This window comes from Tamandua tetradactyla, chromosome X (assembly GCF_023851605.1).
Source record: "Tamandua tetradactyla isolate mTamTet1 chromosome X, mTamTet1.pri, whole genome shotgun sequence".
In the NCBI taxonomy this organism is placed as follows: domain Eukaryota; kingdom Metazoa; phylum Chordata; class Mammalia; order Pilosa; family Myrmecophagidae; genus Tamandua; species Tamandua tetradactyla.
In genome coordinates this window covers 65,688,344-65,703,500 of record NC_135353.1, presented here as the reverse complement: position 1 = coordinate 65,703,500, position 15,157 = coordinate 65,688,344, and the positions used below count along the sequence as shown (strand labels likewise).

At 41.8% G+C, this 15,157-nt stretch overlaps 1 long non-coding RNA gene across 1 annotated transcript in view; it reads right to left on the bottom strand.

The window, feature by feature from the left end:
* Nucleotides 1–9,567, bottom strand: part of LOC143670305 (uncharacterized) — a 125,177-nt gene extending 115,610 nt beyond the window's left edge. The window contains exons 1-2 of the long non-coding RNA XR_013169322.1: nt 9,359–9,567; nt 7,341–7,377 (exon numbers count right to left, since the gene is read on the bottom strand). This is a non-coding gene — a long non-coding RNA (uncharacterized LOC143670305). The remainder of the gene's footprint in view (nt 1–7,340; nt 7,378–9,358) is intronic.
* Nucleotides 9,568–15,157: the final 5,590 nt, after the last annotated feature.

The following is a 15,157-nucleotide window of genomic DNA, read 5'->3' as shown; positions in this document are numbered from 1 at the left end:
TTTTCTCAGGTACATAACAGTTTCAAACCAGCACATTGCACCCTCTGGGCCCCCAAAAGACATGTTCTTTCCAAATGCAAAATACATTCATTACATCACAATATCACAAAAGCCTTAAACCATTTCAGTAACAGTACAAATTCAGTAAAAAGTCAGAGACAGTACAAAATGTCATCAAAATATGTTACACGAATGGTCTGTCCTAAGGCAAAATTCTCCTCTGGCTGCGGACCTGTGAAGGTTAGAACAAGTTATCTACTGCCAATATATAAAGGAGGGACAGTCATAGAATAAACATCCCCATTTCCATATGGTGAAATTGAAAGGAAAACAGGAGTCACTGACGCAAACAGTTCCAAAAATCTGCAGGGCAAACTCCGTTGGATTTCAAAGTCTGAGAGCCATGAATCCTCATGGCTTGAGAGAGTAGCAAAGTCACCCTTTCCAAGAGCTTATACAGTGACCGGGTTCTCTCCAAACACTGGGATGAGGGTTGCAACATGGGGACATTGGGAAGAACATCTTTATCTCAGATCCAACTTCTCTAAACATCAGGAGAGCACCTGGACTCTCTTCCATCTCCAGGGCACATGCTCAACCCCACAGAACAGTGGGGTACCAGTAAGGATACCCCCAGTCCCTAGGGAATGTGCTCCCCCTTCTCTAAGGCCCAAGGCAGCAACACTCTTCCTGAACAATTAAGTGGAAGGCCTGCCTTCTGCTTCTGGGACAAGCTCACCCTCTCCACATACGTGGACTATACACTAGTAATGAGCAATCTAAGGAGGAAATTTTTTTTAAAAGTTCCATTTACAATAGCAACCAAAAGAATCAAATATTTAGGAATAAATTTAATCATGGTCACAGAAAACTATAAGAAATTGCTAAAAGAAATCAAACAAGACCTAAATAAATGGAAGGACATACTATGCTCATGAACTGGGAGACTATATTTAGTTAAGAAGTCAATTATACCCAAATTGATTTATAGATTCAATGTGATACCAGTTAAAATCCCAACAACTTACTTTGCAGAAATAGAAAAACCAAAAACTGAATTTATTTGGAAGGGCAGGGTACCCTGGACAGCTAAATATATACTAAGAGCAATGAAGTGGGAGGTCTCACCGAATATGATTTGAAAGCATATTACAAAGCCACAGTGGTCAAAACAGCATGGCACTGGCATAAAGATAGATGTAAAGACCAATGCATTAAAATAGAGTGTTCAGAAATAGACCCACTAATCTATGGACTATTCACCTTTGTTAACGGGAACAAGCCAACTCAACTGTGACAGAGCAGTAGCTTCAACAAATGGTGCTTTGTGAACTGGACATCCCTATCCAAATGAATGAAAGAGGACCCCTATCTCACATCCTATAAAAAAATTAACTCAAGATCTATCAAAGATTAATGCCAGTGCTGTGCTATCTTGATTACTGTGGCTTTATAGACTTAACATCAGGTGGTGGGTCTTCCAACTCTGTTCTTCTTTTTCAAAGATGTTCTGGCTATTGTAGGCCATTAGCATATCCATGCAAATTTTAGAATCAGCTTGTCTCTTTCTGCAAAAAGGCTTGTGGGAGTCTAGTTTGGATTGCATTAACACAACAGATAAATTTGGGGAGAGGATGCCATCTTCGCAATATGAAGACTTTGGACTGATGAACACAGCATGAGTCACCATCAATTATGGCCTTCTTTAATTTCTTTGCAATGTTTTGAAGATTTCAGTGTATAAGTCCTGCACAACTTCTGTCATATTTTTCCCTAAGTAGTACATATTTTTGAAGCTTTATAAGTGGTAGTGATATTTAAATTTAAATTTCCCATTGTTTATTGCTAGTATATAAGTATATAATTGATTTTTTATATTGATCTTGTATCTTGCAACCTTGCTAAATTCACTTATTAGTTGTATAGTATTTTTTGGTGGCTGTCTTAGGACATTCTACATAGATGATAATGCTGTATGCTAATAAAGACAGTTTTACCTGTCGCTTTCCAAAAAAAAAAAAGTATCAAAGACCTAAACATTAGAGTTAAGACCATAAAACCTTTAGATGAAAGTGTAGGGAAATATCTTCATGATCTTTTGATAGGAGGTAGTTCCCTAGACCTTATACCCAAAGTGTAAGCAATGAAAAAAGAAACAGATAAATGGGATCTCCTCAAAATGAAATAGATTTGTACATCAAAGGACTTTGTCAGAATAGTTAAAAGGCAGCCTATGCAATTGGAGATAATATTTGGAAAGTACATATCTAACAAGGGTTTACTATCCCGAATATATAAAGAGATCCTACAATTCAACAACAAAAAGACAAAAAAATGGGCAAAAGACATAGGCAGACATTTTTCAGAAGAGGGAATACAAATGACTCAAAACCATATGAAAAGATACTCAACCTCACTGGCTACTAGGGAAATGCAAATCAAAAACACAATGAGATATCATCTTACACCTACTAGAATGGCCATTATAAAAAAAAAAAGAAAGAAAATGAAAACGTGCTGGAGAGGATGTGGAGAAAGAGGCACACTTATTCACTACTGGTGGGAATGCAGAATGGTGCAACCGCTCTAGAAGGCAATTTGGTGGTTCCTCAGGAACCTAAGTTTAGAACTGCCATATGATCCAGCAATTCCATTATTAGGTATATATTCAGAGGAACTGAAGGTAAGGACATGAATGTATATTTGCACTGATATTTATAGCGGCATTATTCACAACTGCCAAGAGATGGAAACAGCCCAAATGTACATCAATGGATGAGTGGATAAATAAACTGTGGTATATACATATGATGGAATTATGCAGCTATAAGATAGAAAAAGTCATGAAGCATGTAACAACATAGATGAACCTTGAGGATATTATGCTGAGTGAAACAAAAGGACAAATACCGTATGGCCTCACTAATATGAGCTAACATTAATGAGACAACTTTCAGAGTTAAAGTTGAGAACACAGGTTATCAGGAGATAGAAAGAGGGTAGAGATTGGGCCATTGATGCTGAAGGAGTACAGAATGTCTAAGGTGACTGATTGTAAAGATCGAGAAGAAGAAGCACAAATACTATCTGATGGTAGCATAATATTGTAAGTATACTGAACAAAGCTGAGTGTGAGTATGGCTGAGGAAGGAAGGCTGGAGATGTGTATGACACCAAAACAAAAGATAGAGGATAAAAACTCGAACAGTATAATTTAGCAATGCCTAAGTGGACAATGATGGTGATTAAATGTACAAATATAAGAATGTTCTTGCATGAAGGTGAACAAACAAATGCAAACATTGCAAGGTGTTGAAAATGGGATGGTATACAGGAAAAATACCATCAATGCAAGCTAGGGTCTATAGTCAACAGTAACACTGTAATATCCTTTCACTGAATGTCACAAGGCAATATGCCAAAACTAAATGTCAGTAAGTGGGGGATATGCGGGAGGGGGCAGTATGGGATACTTTGCAGAAGAAAAGGAAATGTCTTCATATAGATTGTGGTGGAGAAGGCATGGGTAGGTAATTATACCAGGAACCATTGATTTTTTACTTAAGTTTGAATGTATGATGTGCGAATAAAACTGTTTAAAAATGAATAGAGAGATACAAGTGCTAGCGAAAATGTGGAGAAAAAGATGTACCTATTCAGTATTGGAAGGGAAGCTGAGAGGTACATCCCCTCTGGAGAGCAGTATGGTGGTTCCACAGGAGGCCTGGGGTGGGATTGCCCCATGATCCAACAACCCCGTTGTTAGGTATGTCCCTGGGGAAACTGAGAGTGGACACAGGAATGGACCTTTGCAATAGATGGATGTAGCCTAAGGGTACAACAACTGAGGAATGGAAGGGGACAGTGGTGTATACATACAATGAACAACTGAGCAGCTGCAAGAAGGAATGAAGTTGCGAGGCATGCAGCTAGGTGAATGAAACTTGAGGACAGTATTTTGAATGAAATGTTAGAAATAAAAAGACAAATATTATCATGCCTCACTCATATGGTATAACTATAATATAAAAACTCAGGGAACTGAAGTCAAGAGCATGGGTTATCATGTTGGGGCCTATTGTAAAGGGTCCTAGATTGTAAGCTCCTACAGAAGTCACATCTATTCCAGAGTTGTAACTGTTATTTCTAAATTCTGAGATACTGACTTATTTGTGTATAACCTGGTCATTCCCTGAAACTTCAGGTATTTGTGTGACACCAGAGACTCAGAGTTATAACTCTGAAGCTACAAAAGTCAGCAATACCCCATACAGCAACTGCAAAAAAGTTGAAAAAGTAATCAGACTTCTACTAGAGATATGAATGAAGCTGATGTGAATAGGACTAAGGTAAACCAGAATTCAGAGTAAAGGATGATATTGACTGTATTTTAAAACTTCAGCTTCTGTGTGAGACTAAAGGAAGAGATGTTTATTTGGTGAAAATTTATATTTTTGGTAGCACACTATCTAATTTAACTTGTAATGCCAGTTTCTTGGAATACCATAATTACACTGAAGCCTTGAATAGGGAATGAGATATTGCTGGTTTGTACAGGTTGTTGTGATGCCTGGATACATCCCAGAGTAATCTGGGCAAAAGATAAAAAAGTATCTGCAAAGTCCCATTGAGGGACTGGGAAAAAGTTAGAAATATTAAACTTTCCCACCTGAGGAAGACCTGATATTCTCACAAGGATTGGGGACTGGCAATCTGATGGGCCAGGCTCTTGACCTTGTGGCTTGCCTTATGAAATTTTTCCTGCAAAGGAGAAGCTAAGCCTACATATGATTATGCCTAAGTACAACCCCTGAAGAACCTCTTTTCTTGCTCAGAGGTGGCCTCTCTCTCTTCAAACCAACTCTGCAGGTGAACTCACTGCCTTCCCCCCATGTGAGAAATCACTTGCAGGGATGTAAATCATCCAGACAACATGGGACACGATTCCTGAGGATGAGTCTGGCTCTGACATCGTGAGAATGAGAAAGTCTTCTTCACCAAAAGGGGGAAGATAATTGAAACAAAATCAAGTTTCAGTGGCTGAGAGATTTCAAATAGAGCTGGGAGGTTATTTTTATGCAGTTTATAGACATCTCTTTTCTGTTTTTTGGTGTATTGGAGTATCTACAGGGAAATATCTTAAACTGTTGAACTGTCATCCAATAGCCTTGATTCTTGAAGATACTTGTATAACTATATAGCTTTTACATTGTGACTGTGTGATTGTGAAAACCTTGTGACTGATGTCCCCTTTATCCAGTTTATGGACAGATGACTATGAAAGAAAAACAGAAATAAATAACAGCGGTGGGGAGATGCAGGATGATTTGGGTGTTCTTTTTCACTTTTATTCTTATTTTTAGTTTTTTAGAGTAATGAAATGTTCAAAAATCGACTGTGATGATGAATGCATAGCTATATGATACTGTGAACCTCTGTCTGTATATTTTGTATGATTACATGGTATGTGAGTAAATAATATATCTCAAAAATTGCACTAAAAATGAAAATACTTACAAAAAAAAAAACTTCATTGTTACAACTCTTCTCTTTCCATAGCTCCCATCAGAGTGCCAGTGCTCAAAGAACAGATAGATGAAGACATTTGATAAAAATGTCTCATTCTTTCCTTCACATCACAATATTGGGGTACCTCTGTTGTGAAGCTGCTAGGTTAGGCAATGCACTTAGGGACTGTGGTGTCCCAGTTTTCTTGCCCAGAGGGAAGTGGCTTTGTTAGATTTCCCTGCCTCCTCCTCTTTCTTTTCTTTCTCTTTTCAACCCCCTTTTCAAGGAAGTAATAAGATTCGCATTTGGACCTGATCAAGGCAATTACTAAGGCCTCTGTGTGTGAATTGGTGTGTGTTTGGGGTAAGTTCCAAAATTCTACTTCACCTCAGCCAGGGAGAAAAATTGACTCTGAGTTTAGTGGAGGGCCTCACAGGAAGTCCTGGGGCTCCCAAAACCCTGAAGCTCTTGGCCCACTTTTCCTGGGGTTCCACTTGAAAAGGGATATGAGTATGGGGTCTCAAAGAACATGTGTCATGCCTAGATCCTGATTGTTACTGCTGACCTGGCAGACCTGGAGATAAACTTAGACCTAACTTGCCTATAGAGCAGGTGATGATTCTAATGGGTTTTAAGTGCTAATGATATACCAGCTACTATTTGGGGTACTGTTTTCATTCCTAGCCTTATTGCTCTTCTTTACCTTCATTTATCTTCTCCACTACCTGGCTTCCCTGCTCATCTCTGTACAATGTGAGCTCTCATTCTCCTGCTCCATCTTTCCTCCTTTGATCAAATGAAATTCAATAGTTAGTCTAATATGTTTGCTCCTTAATTTCTAGAGTCTCTGTCTTTCCAGAAATCAAGTTGTAAATCCCTCCCCAAGTCCTCCTTTCTCCCAGCTGAACACCCAGAGCAACCTTGCCTCTGTGGTGTTTATAGGCTATCAGCAGGTACTCACACTCTCCTTCTCCTGCTCCCCTGGCCTGGGCTTCCTTTCTAGGGTATACTACAGTTGCTGATCAGGTGAGGGTGCTACCTAAAAGGACAGGGACGTCACACCTTTACTGCACAATGTTCTGATTTGTTCTCTGCTCCCCTCACATCCCTGCTATCTACTCCCTTCAGTGAGTCCAACTGTCCCATCTACTGGGTCACCACGTCCCCCATACCATACACACAGCAGACCCAGACTTAGAGCCTGTGCTGCCTCCCTTCTTTCTAAATGCTAGAAGGTCCCAAGTTGTCCTTGCCCTCCCACTTTAATTACCTATTTGGCCAAATGAATATAGGGACCCATCTTTTCTCATATGCCCCAGGTCTACGTGCCAACACAATTTAATCTAACCTGCCACATGACACCCACCCCCACCTAACTTAGCCATCAGGTATAAACAAATCAGAGTCGGCTTGAAAGTGAGTGGTGAGGTGCCTCAGACATAATATGGCTATCCACAGCTGACCATCCATAGAGGTTGGTCCTTGCCTCTGCTCCCTCTCCCTGACCCTGAATGCCTGCTGCAATAGCAATATGGCTTTAAAACAGTGGGGAGAATCAGCTCGGTATACTTTAATTGTTGTTAGTCAGCCTTTGCTGAGCAACATGAGGCAAGGAGAGAAGAAAATGAAGTAGCTACTCCCTTGACACTCACCTGTGCTTAGCTCAATTGAATTCCCACATACTCAGACCTTGTTCCCCCAAGAGTCTTAGCCTCCTAACCAGGAGACTCACCTAGAAAAGGTGCTACTAATGCAACATTTTGAGGTTATTGAAAGAGCCTACTTTCTGCCCTCTCCACCCCCAATTTCCTAATCCTCAGGTGTGTACTCACCTTGGATCCTGTTGGCTGCACCTACTGCTCTCACATCCTGGAGGGAGCAATGGAGCAATAGGAAAGCATCAGTCAGGTGAGTGACCACCTTGAGCGTTCCGAGTCATAGCCTAGGCTTTTAAGATGGATCCTCAGGCCAAACACAGGGCTCCGAGTCATATGACACAAGGTGCCAAATCCTTACAGCTAGGCGGTCTTTAGAGCTGACACATTGTATATTGAGAAGTTTCTATTCCTCTGTAGAAATATAAACAATTAGCATTCATTAACCCTTTAGAGTGGTTATCTAGTTCGACCTCCTGCAGGAACTCTTGTGCCTTCTTTGGCTTAGATTCTCTTTGTTCTTTAGTACATTCCCTGGCTCCTTCTAACCCGAATGTGACTAATCTCTCTGCCTGGGTATCTCCTGGGTAGAGAATGCTACTCCTGTTTTGAGGGGTCAGAGTAGGTTTCCTGTCATTTAAGCTGTGTGGCCCAGACCAGTTGCCATTTCCAAAGGGAAGGCAAGGAGGAAATGTAGGAAGAAAATGACACACACCTGGGCTTCCTGGTGGTTTATTCTTTAGTTTCATTGCCATTTCTCATGTCTGCTCTAGAGATCTGAATGCTAGGCCAAAGAGTTCAGATTTTTGTAGTTGACGTCATATTTCCACTATCTGGGATAGGTCTGGGCATACTGTCGTCATGTCCATGAAAACCTTACTTTGGTAAGCCTCTATTTTTAAGACTGGGCACATGGCATAACATACAGAGAGATCACTGTTCATGTAGCAGAGATTTGTGACCCTCACCTTACTAAGCCATTTCAGATTCTCAGGGCTAGTGGAACCAGCTATAGTCCTGCAGAGAACTGGTCTTTCCAGAGGTCTTTTATGTGCTCACCCCAGACACCTGACACCTTCAGAAGGTCTCTTTCCCCCAAAAGGGGTTTGTGAATGAGAACAGGCCCTGGGCATCACTGTGACTCCTAGGATCATTCACACATTGATCAGGGAACAAGTCCTCCTTTCTCCCAGCTAAACACCCAGAGCAACCTTGCAAATTTCAGTGTGGTTGTATGTGTGTGTGTGTGCATTCACTAGCACAGTATGTTATGTAGGACTGAAGGCACTACAAGGCTGTCTGCTGGAACCTTGCCCAACTATCTCTTATTTCTGGGTACTTGCTCATTTCTAACTTCCCATTTAAAATTTATTCTTGATCATCTTTAATTATCAATTTCATTTTGCAATCTGAAGAATGTGCATGAGTATTCCGAATAAAGTAATTCCACCCAAACATTAACCATATACTATCACTCAGGATCTGTCGCCACCACAAATACACATTTCTGTGAGGCGTACATGTAAGTGGCTGTTTAACATCTCTTCAGATATTAACAGACCCAAATATACTTGAAATCAATGATAGAAAATAAAAAAACTATCTTCAAATGTTTTAACAGGAATAAGTACAAAAGCACACTCATCTCAGGCCACAGATTACACTATCTGGTCTCTGATGAGGATGAATTAATAATTTCTATCTATGGCAGGAAAAGGGTTCCCCAGCCCCGCAACACATACATACGCACACACGCGTGTCCCACAGAATGGGTCAAAATACGGATTTAAACAGGTGTCTCTTTTGTCTATGTTTGGATATTGCCCATCGCCCTAGACGCCCTCTCTCCGCCCCCCACCCTCAAAACAAATAGGGCCTAGAAGACACAATTGGTAAAGTTGCCCCAGACCTTAGTCCCTGGATCCTGGGGTGAGGGCATCTCTCCTGTGGGGTGCGGTTTGGGCACACACGGGAAGATATCAGGCACCCCAGTAATAAGTGGGCTGAATCACAGGGCTCTATATGGTTGCCGCCACTCCTACAGTCAACCTCTTCAAGGCTCCGGCTGGCAGGGTGGGTGCTCAAGGACTCGACCAGTCCGTGTATGCGTCTCCCCCAGCCTGCTCCATCCAAGAGACCCTAGGCAGCCCGCCCACCCCTACTCCTTCTTCGCCAGCCCGGCAGCGGCTGCTTACCAATCAAAGAGGTCCAGGACGACTTCGGGAACCGCAGAAGAGAAGTGAAGTGGAATTTCGAAGTGGGACTGACATCATTCCTCAAGGAACCAGGTGAGCAGGAGGAGCACAGCTGCTCGTGGCCTGCCTTGGATGTCCAGGGCCGCGAATTCTGAGGAGCAGAGGACGTGGGAGAAGGCTGCTGATGGCGGGAAGAGACTAGCTCTTCCGCAGAGTTGCCTCTAAGAAGAGAGCAGCGAGGGCAGGAGTGGCGGGGAGGGCGGAAGTAGGCGTGGAGCGGGAACCTGGGAAGAGTGGGAGGAGGCGGCCCCAGCAACTCGGCCCCCGCGGAGCATCGAAAGAATACGTACCGCAGTTCCGCGGAGCGTTTGGTCTATTGTTAGGCAGGCACCCAGGTAGAGTGCATGACTGGCTCCGCCTGCCGCGACTTCAGCGCCAGAGAGCCAACCCGACAGAGCACAAAGCCGCTTAAAAATGCGAGTGGCCCCGCCTCCGCCAATTACCCGCGCGCCGCTTGTCTTTAGGTATTCACACTTCTTGTAATAGTCCCCAGGGCGGGGGTCGGGGGAGGGAGGATGTGGGCTACCTGATGGAAGGCCGGACCTCGCCCTGCAACGTGCTTTTGAAAAAATGCAAAATGTGCTTTTCTCTTGGAACAGTTTATGTCCAAAGAGTTTGCTTTGTATGAGGTGATTTTAATGTCTGTGCTGAATCTGCATTCCGAAAGACCTGGACACCTTTGTGTTTCAGGAGGTAACCAACTGTTGGTCATTCCCAGATCCTTGAGCCTCCAGTATCCCGGAGGAGCCTCCAGTATCGCCCCTGGGTGCAGTGGAGGAGGATTAACAATGGGTTTTATAACAGGGGTGTGCCTCTCCATAAGGATCAAAACTGGGCTCCAGGAGCGCAAGAATTGCTTGAAAACTTAAATTTCCCAGAGTGCTCTTTTCCCCATATTTAGGGCCCAGGGCAAAGCTCAGGGAACTTTATCAACTGGGCTCACCCTCAGATGTGCCCCCATCCCATAGCTAGAGTATGCAGAGTTGAAGTGAGGGTACAGGGCTGACATCATGAAAGAGAAAAAAATTTTTTAAGGAGTTAGGCCCTGAAGACCAGGCCACTTGAACATTCCAGCATGCTGGAGAAAAGCCTGGCACTTTGGCTAGAGGGCTCCTGTTCTTTCAGCTATCCCAAACACTGCCCAGTGGAACAGAAATATCTCATAGGATAAGGAAATGCCTCCAGTCAATCCCCTCCATCCTTCCAAGCTCAGATCCATGACAAATTAAATTCAGAAAGGGGCCCCTTAGAGCCCATCAGCCACATAGACAATCAACAAATAGAGCTGTCATGTTCACTAATTCTGGACCTACTAAAGTATGCCATTTTAGAAGGGTTGAAATAAGAATGGATTCCAAGTTCACTCTTGGTTAACTAGAAAATTCAGACAGAAACACCCTCCTCTTCCCCTTTCCCTCAGTATTTGATGAAATAAATTGGCACTGCTCCTGCCCAGCATATTGCAAAGCTTCAGTTACCTGAACTCCTGGTAGTGGCTGAGTGTTTTTGCACAGATAAGAACTGAACTCTTTACCTACACTTTGCCCCACCTCATGTTATAATCCAACTTTTTTATACTGTGTCTCATAGTTCCCTGCCTTCTTTTAATGAGCACAGCACCCTCATGCCTTCCTTTGCCTTCTCCTTCTCCCCTCCCTTTTCCTTCCATTGCAGCAGTGTCTCTTTCCCATATAGATGCAAGAAAAGAAAAATATCACTGACCATCACATTCAGAAGTAGGACAATCAAACCCACCCCTACTGCAAAGAATTCTTGTCCCCATTGTCCCTGGTTACCCATACATTCTTATAGAGATAATCCTTGATTGTAAAAATCAAAGGGCCAGTTCAGGGTTTTTTGTCCAAGCTGCTGAATTGTACATGTATGGAAACCGAGGCCAAGAGAAGGAAGCGGGATTGGCCTAAGGTTACCTAGTGGTAGAAGGCAAAACTAGAACCCTATTTCCAGATTTGCCTACTTCCAGAACAGTGTGTTTTTCAGTGTAATTCAGCTTTGTCTGGAATTTCAGGCAACCACCAGCAGGTGGGAGTAGACTTGTTTAGATGAGGGTTGTTGCCAGCATGCTGGAATCAAATTCCACAAGCAATCAGTCCCTCATTTGTAGGGAAAGCAAGTCTGGAGCACAAGTTTTGTTCCTAGTAACTTTTTTGACCTTGGAGATTGCCAAAAAATTGATGGCAATGGTTAATTCATTTCTAGACCTAACATGCCGGAGGGCCCTCCCAAACTTCTGCTCTCCTCAGAGGTAGTGTTTGTTTGAAATTTCTGACTCACATGTCAAATAGCCCAAAAGGCAATAAGAAATATGAAAATACCAGTCAAATGGTTACTTTTGTCTAGTTAATTTACCAGAATATTCAAACAGAATGTACTTAAACCTAAATATGAGATCATGGTGTAGGGGAAAGAGCACTGACCTGGTGATTAGCTCGTCTGCACTCTGACCCAGCTCTGCCACATGACAGTGAATGTTCCAGTTTGGCTGGAGTCTAAGATAAGTTGGGAAGTAAGATAAGAGGTAAAAGGGATAAAAGGCAAGAGAATAGGTAGCACCTGGCCTAGAAAGGGCCACACAGTGCACAATAAACACTTGTTCAACTGAATAAAAGAGACAAGAAAGGGAATTTGGGACCCAATTGTCCGAACTAAGGAATTTGATTTTTATTTTAGATTCCACAGTAAATTTTTGAAGTATTTGTGTAAGGGAATGACACAGAGTGGTGCCATTTTTGGTTACTTTGTGAAGGGAGAACAGGAAGGCAGAGAGACTGGGGACAAGAGAGCCCTTAGGAAGGTTTTACACACCTCTACTTCTGTAATGGAAGTCTAGGTAACTTGGACTAACCGTCCCAATGAGGGCAACTAAATAAACTGAATGAAATATAAAAAGAAATCACTTTTATTAAGAGCTAAGAAATAATTGGGCTAAAATGTAGAACACAAACACCCTGAGAGGAAAGTCCAGCACCAGAAGTAACTTCTGCCCTGAGGGCGTTTGCTGAATCCAGAAGAAAGAGTAATGAAAGTGAACTGTGATTTTGGTGCTCTCATGAGCAAGGGGGCAAAAGGTGAAGCCAAAAGCCCAAATGAATAGGATAGTTTACGTGCCTCCCTGCCACTTTAAGCTGAGACCCTGAGTAGCTATCCCTTCAGGATGATGGTAGCGCAGAAGTAACCAACCTTTATTGGACTTGCAGTCAAAACACCCATCACTTGGGTAGTCCAAGGAACCTCAAGCCCAGACCTCAGATTAAAGTGGTCTTGGACAGGCAGCGTGCCCAGGCATTTGTCCAAAGCAAATGAAGATACTTTCTGCAGGAAGGTGCTGTCATCCTAGGCCTGAAATCATTCAGACAAATAATTTCAATAATATATCAGCACATAATCAAAGATAACTAAGCAGACAAGGATAAAAAAATATACGGTGAGTGACAGCTAGAAGAAAAAATATATACAATAAAAACAGTCACAATTCAGCTATCAGAATTATGAGACATAGGCTATAAAAACTCTGGCTTACTATATGTCAAAAAATAAATGAGAATATTGGGAATAAATCTGCAAGGAACAGAAAAAACATAGTGACATAGCCAATTTGAAAACATAGAATAGGGATTTTAGATCTAAAACGTATAGCAATGAAAATGGAAAATTTAATGGATGGATTTAACAGATGGCTAAATACAACTGAAGAGAGAATTGTTGAATTATAAGACAGGTCATAAAAAATCAGAATTCTTCTTGGAGAATCAAATTATTTGGAAAAAAAATAAAAGGAGGATAAGAGATACAATAAATAAAGATGCGGAGGAGAGAGAAATGGTTGGAAGAAGATAATGGCCAAACAATTTCCAGAATAGATGAAAGACAATAATCCATGTATTTAAGAAACCCAGTGAAACTTAGGTAGGTAGGATAAATTAAAAGAAATCCACTCCTAGGCACACCATAATGAAAGTAAAGTAAACCAGCGATGATAATAGCACAAGTAGAGATAATAATACCCTGACCTAGGACAAGGAGCAATGAGATTGAGAGAAGAGAATGGCCATTAGAATTCATTTTATTCGAATTTATTCAAATTTTCCATGAAAAACTTTTATAACAATATTATTCATTTTGTTCCTAATTAATAAAGTACATTTATTTTTAAAATGAATTTGTTGGAGCAACCAGACCACAAGGAGCCCATCCCAGTTATCTTTGTCATGCATGGAATAACGCATGCCCTTCATCTCACAGACATGGAAAAAGTAAGAATTCTCCATAAGGCCAAAATGCTAGTTGTACCCAGACTCTAAGGCTAGTAAAATGTGCTTATTTATGGCTTTCTAAGATAAAGTAGCATAAAAGTTAATCTTTGTAGAAATGCTTCCTTCTGCTTACATCTCCATCCCCAACTTTCACTCAGTGTTTCTAAGGAAAAATAAATAAAATGAATAATTCTGTGGTTCCCAGGGTGTATTATTACACCCTTCGGGCTTGGCCATGTGAACTCACTGCACTATCTAATGCTTGACTGCAGCACAACTCCTTTAGGGGTTTATATTTGTACTAGAGCTAAAAATGTAATAGGCTGTTGTTCTAGGGATTGACCTTATACTACTGAGCTGCTCATACATAGACTGAATGGCCACAGGCCAGGAATGCGACAGTGGGAACTCTGCTCCATATGTGAATTTGCAGCAGTTTCTGTGGTCTCCTGCACAACTGAAATTTCCTTACAACAATCTTAGCTGAAATCAGCTGTCAATAAAGTCTTCTAAAATTTCAAGTGTTCTTGCGTACGATCCTTCATGCATTTCTTCTATTTGAAGAACAAACATTCTTATTTATTTCCCTGGACCCCTCACCCCCATAGAAAATGGTTTCTCCAAAAGAAGATATTGGGAGGGCAGGAGAGCCTTGTCTATTGCCTGACCCCAAGCGAATCAGAAAACTGTGTGACAGTGAAGACATTCACCTGACCTCATTTGTGGCATCTATAAAATCTTCTAGCAGTATTTCCCTCTCTACCATGTAAGGATAGGGGCAGGATTTTATCTGAGGGACTCGTTGTAGCATAGTATACTCAAAAGGGTATGAATGAAATCTAGTGTCACAGTCTCTCAACCTCAGTTACTCATATGAAATATAGGGGTAATAATGTTGTTTGAAACAGGGACAAGGCCTTAAGCCTCCTGGAATGTTACACAGAAACAGAACAAACCAGGACTGAGGCTCCAAAAATTCAGTAAGTAAGTTTTTTATTGTCTACGGCACGGCCACAGGGCTCAACCGAGTGGCCTCTGAAAGTCTGAGCCCCGAACAAAAGGTTAACGTCAGTTTTTATAAACAAGATGACATGTTAAAGACAAGGTAAATGATTGGCTGGTTTAAGTTGAGAAGGGTGCAAAGCTGGGTTACAGAAGAGTATGAGCCATTAAGGGAGGGGTCCCTATCGCAGAAATGTGTCTTATCTTGCCTACTTGCAGTTTCACCCAATCCTGGAGGCTAGGGGAGGGGGTTTGGGGATTTTCCACAGAGGAGGTAGCCTAACCAGAAAAATAAAGGGAGGAGAGGCCTGCCTGCTGCAAAGCCTGCTTGCTACAATAATAATGGCTACTTGTATTGGAATAATCCTGAAGGAAGGGAATCCCTGTCTGTCCCAACTCCCAGTTCCAGTGGCTTCACCTCACTAATTCCCTTAACCCCATCAAGTTTCTTATAAGCCTTATC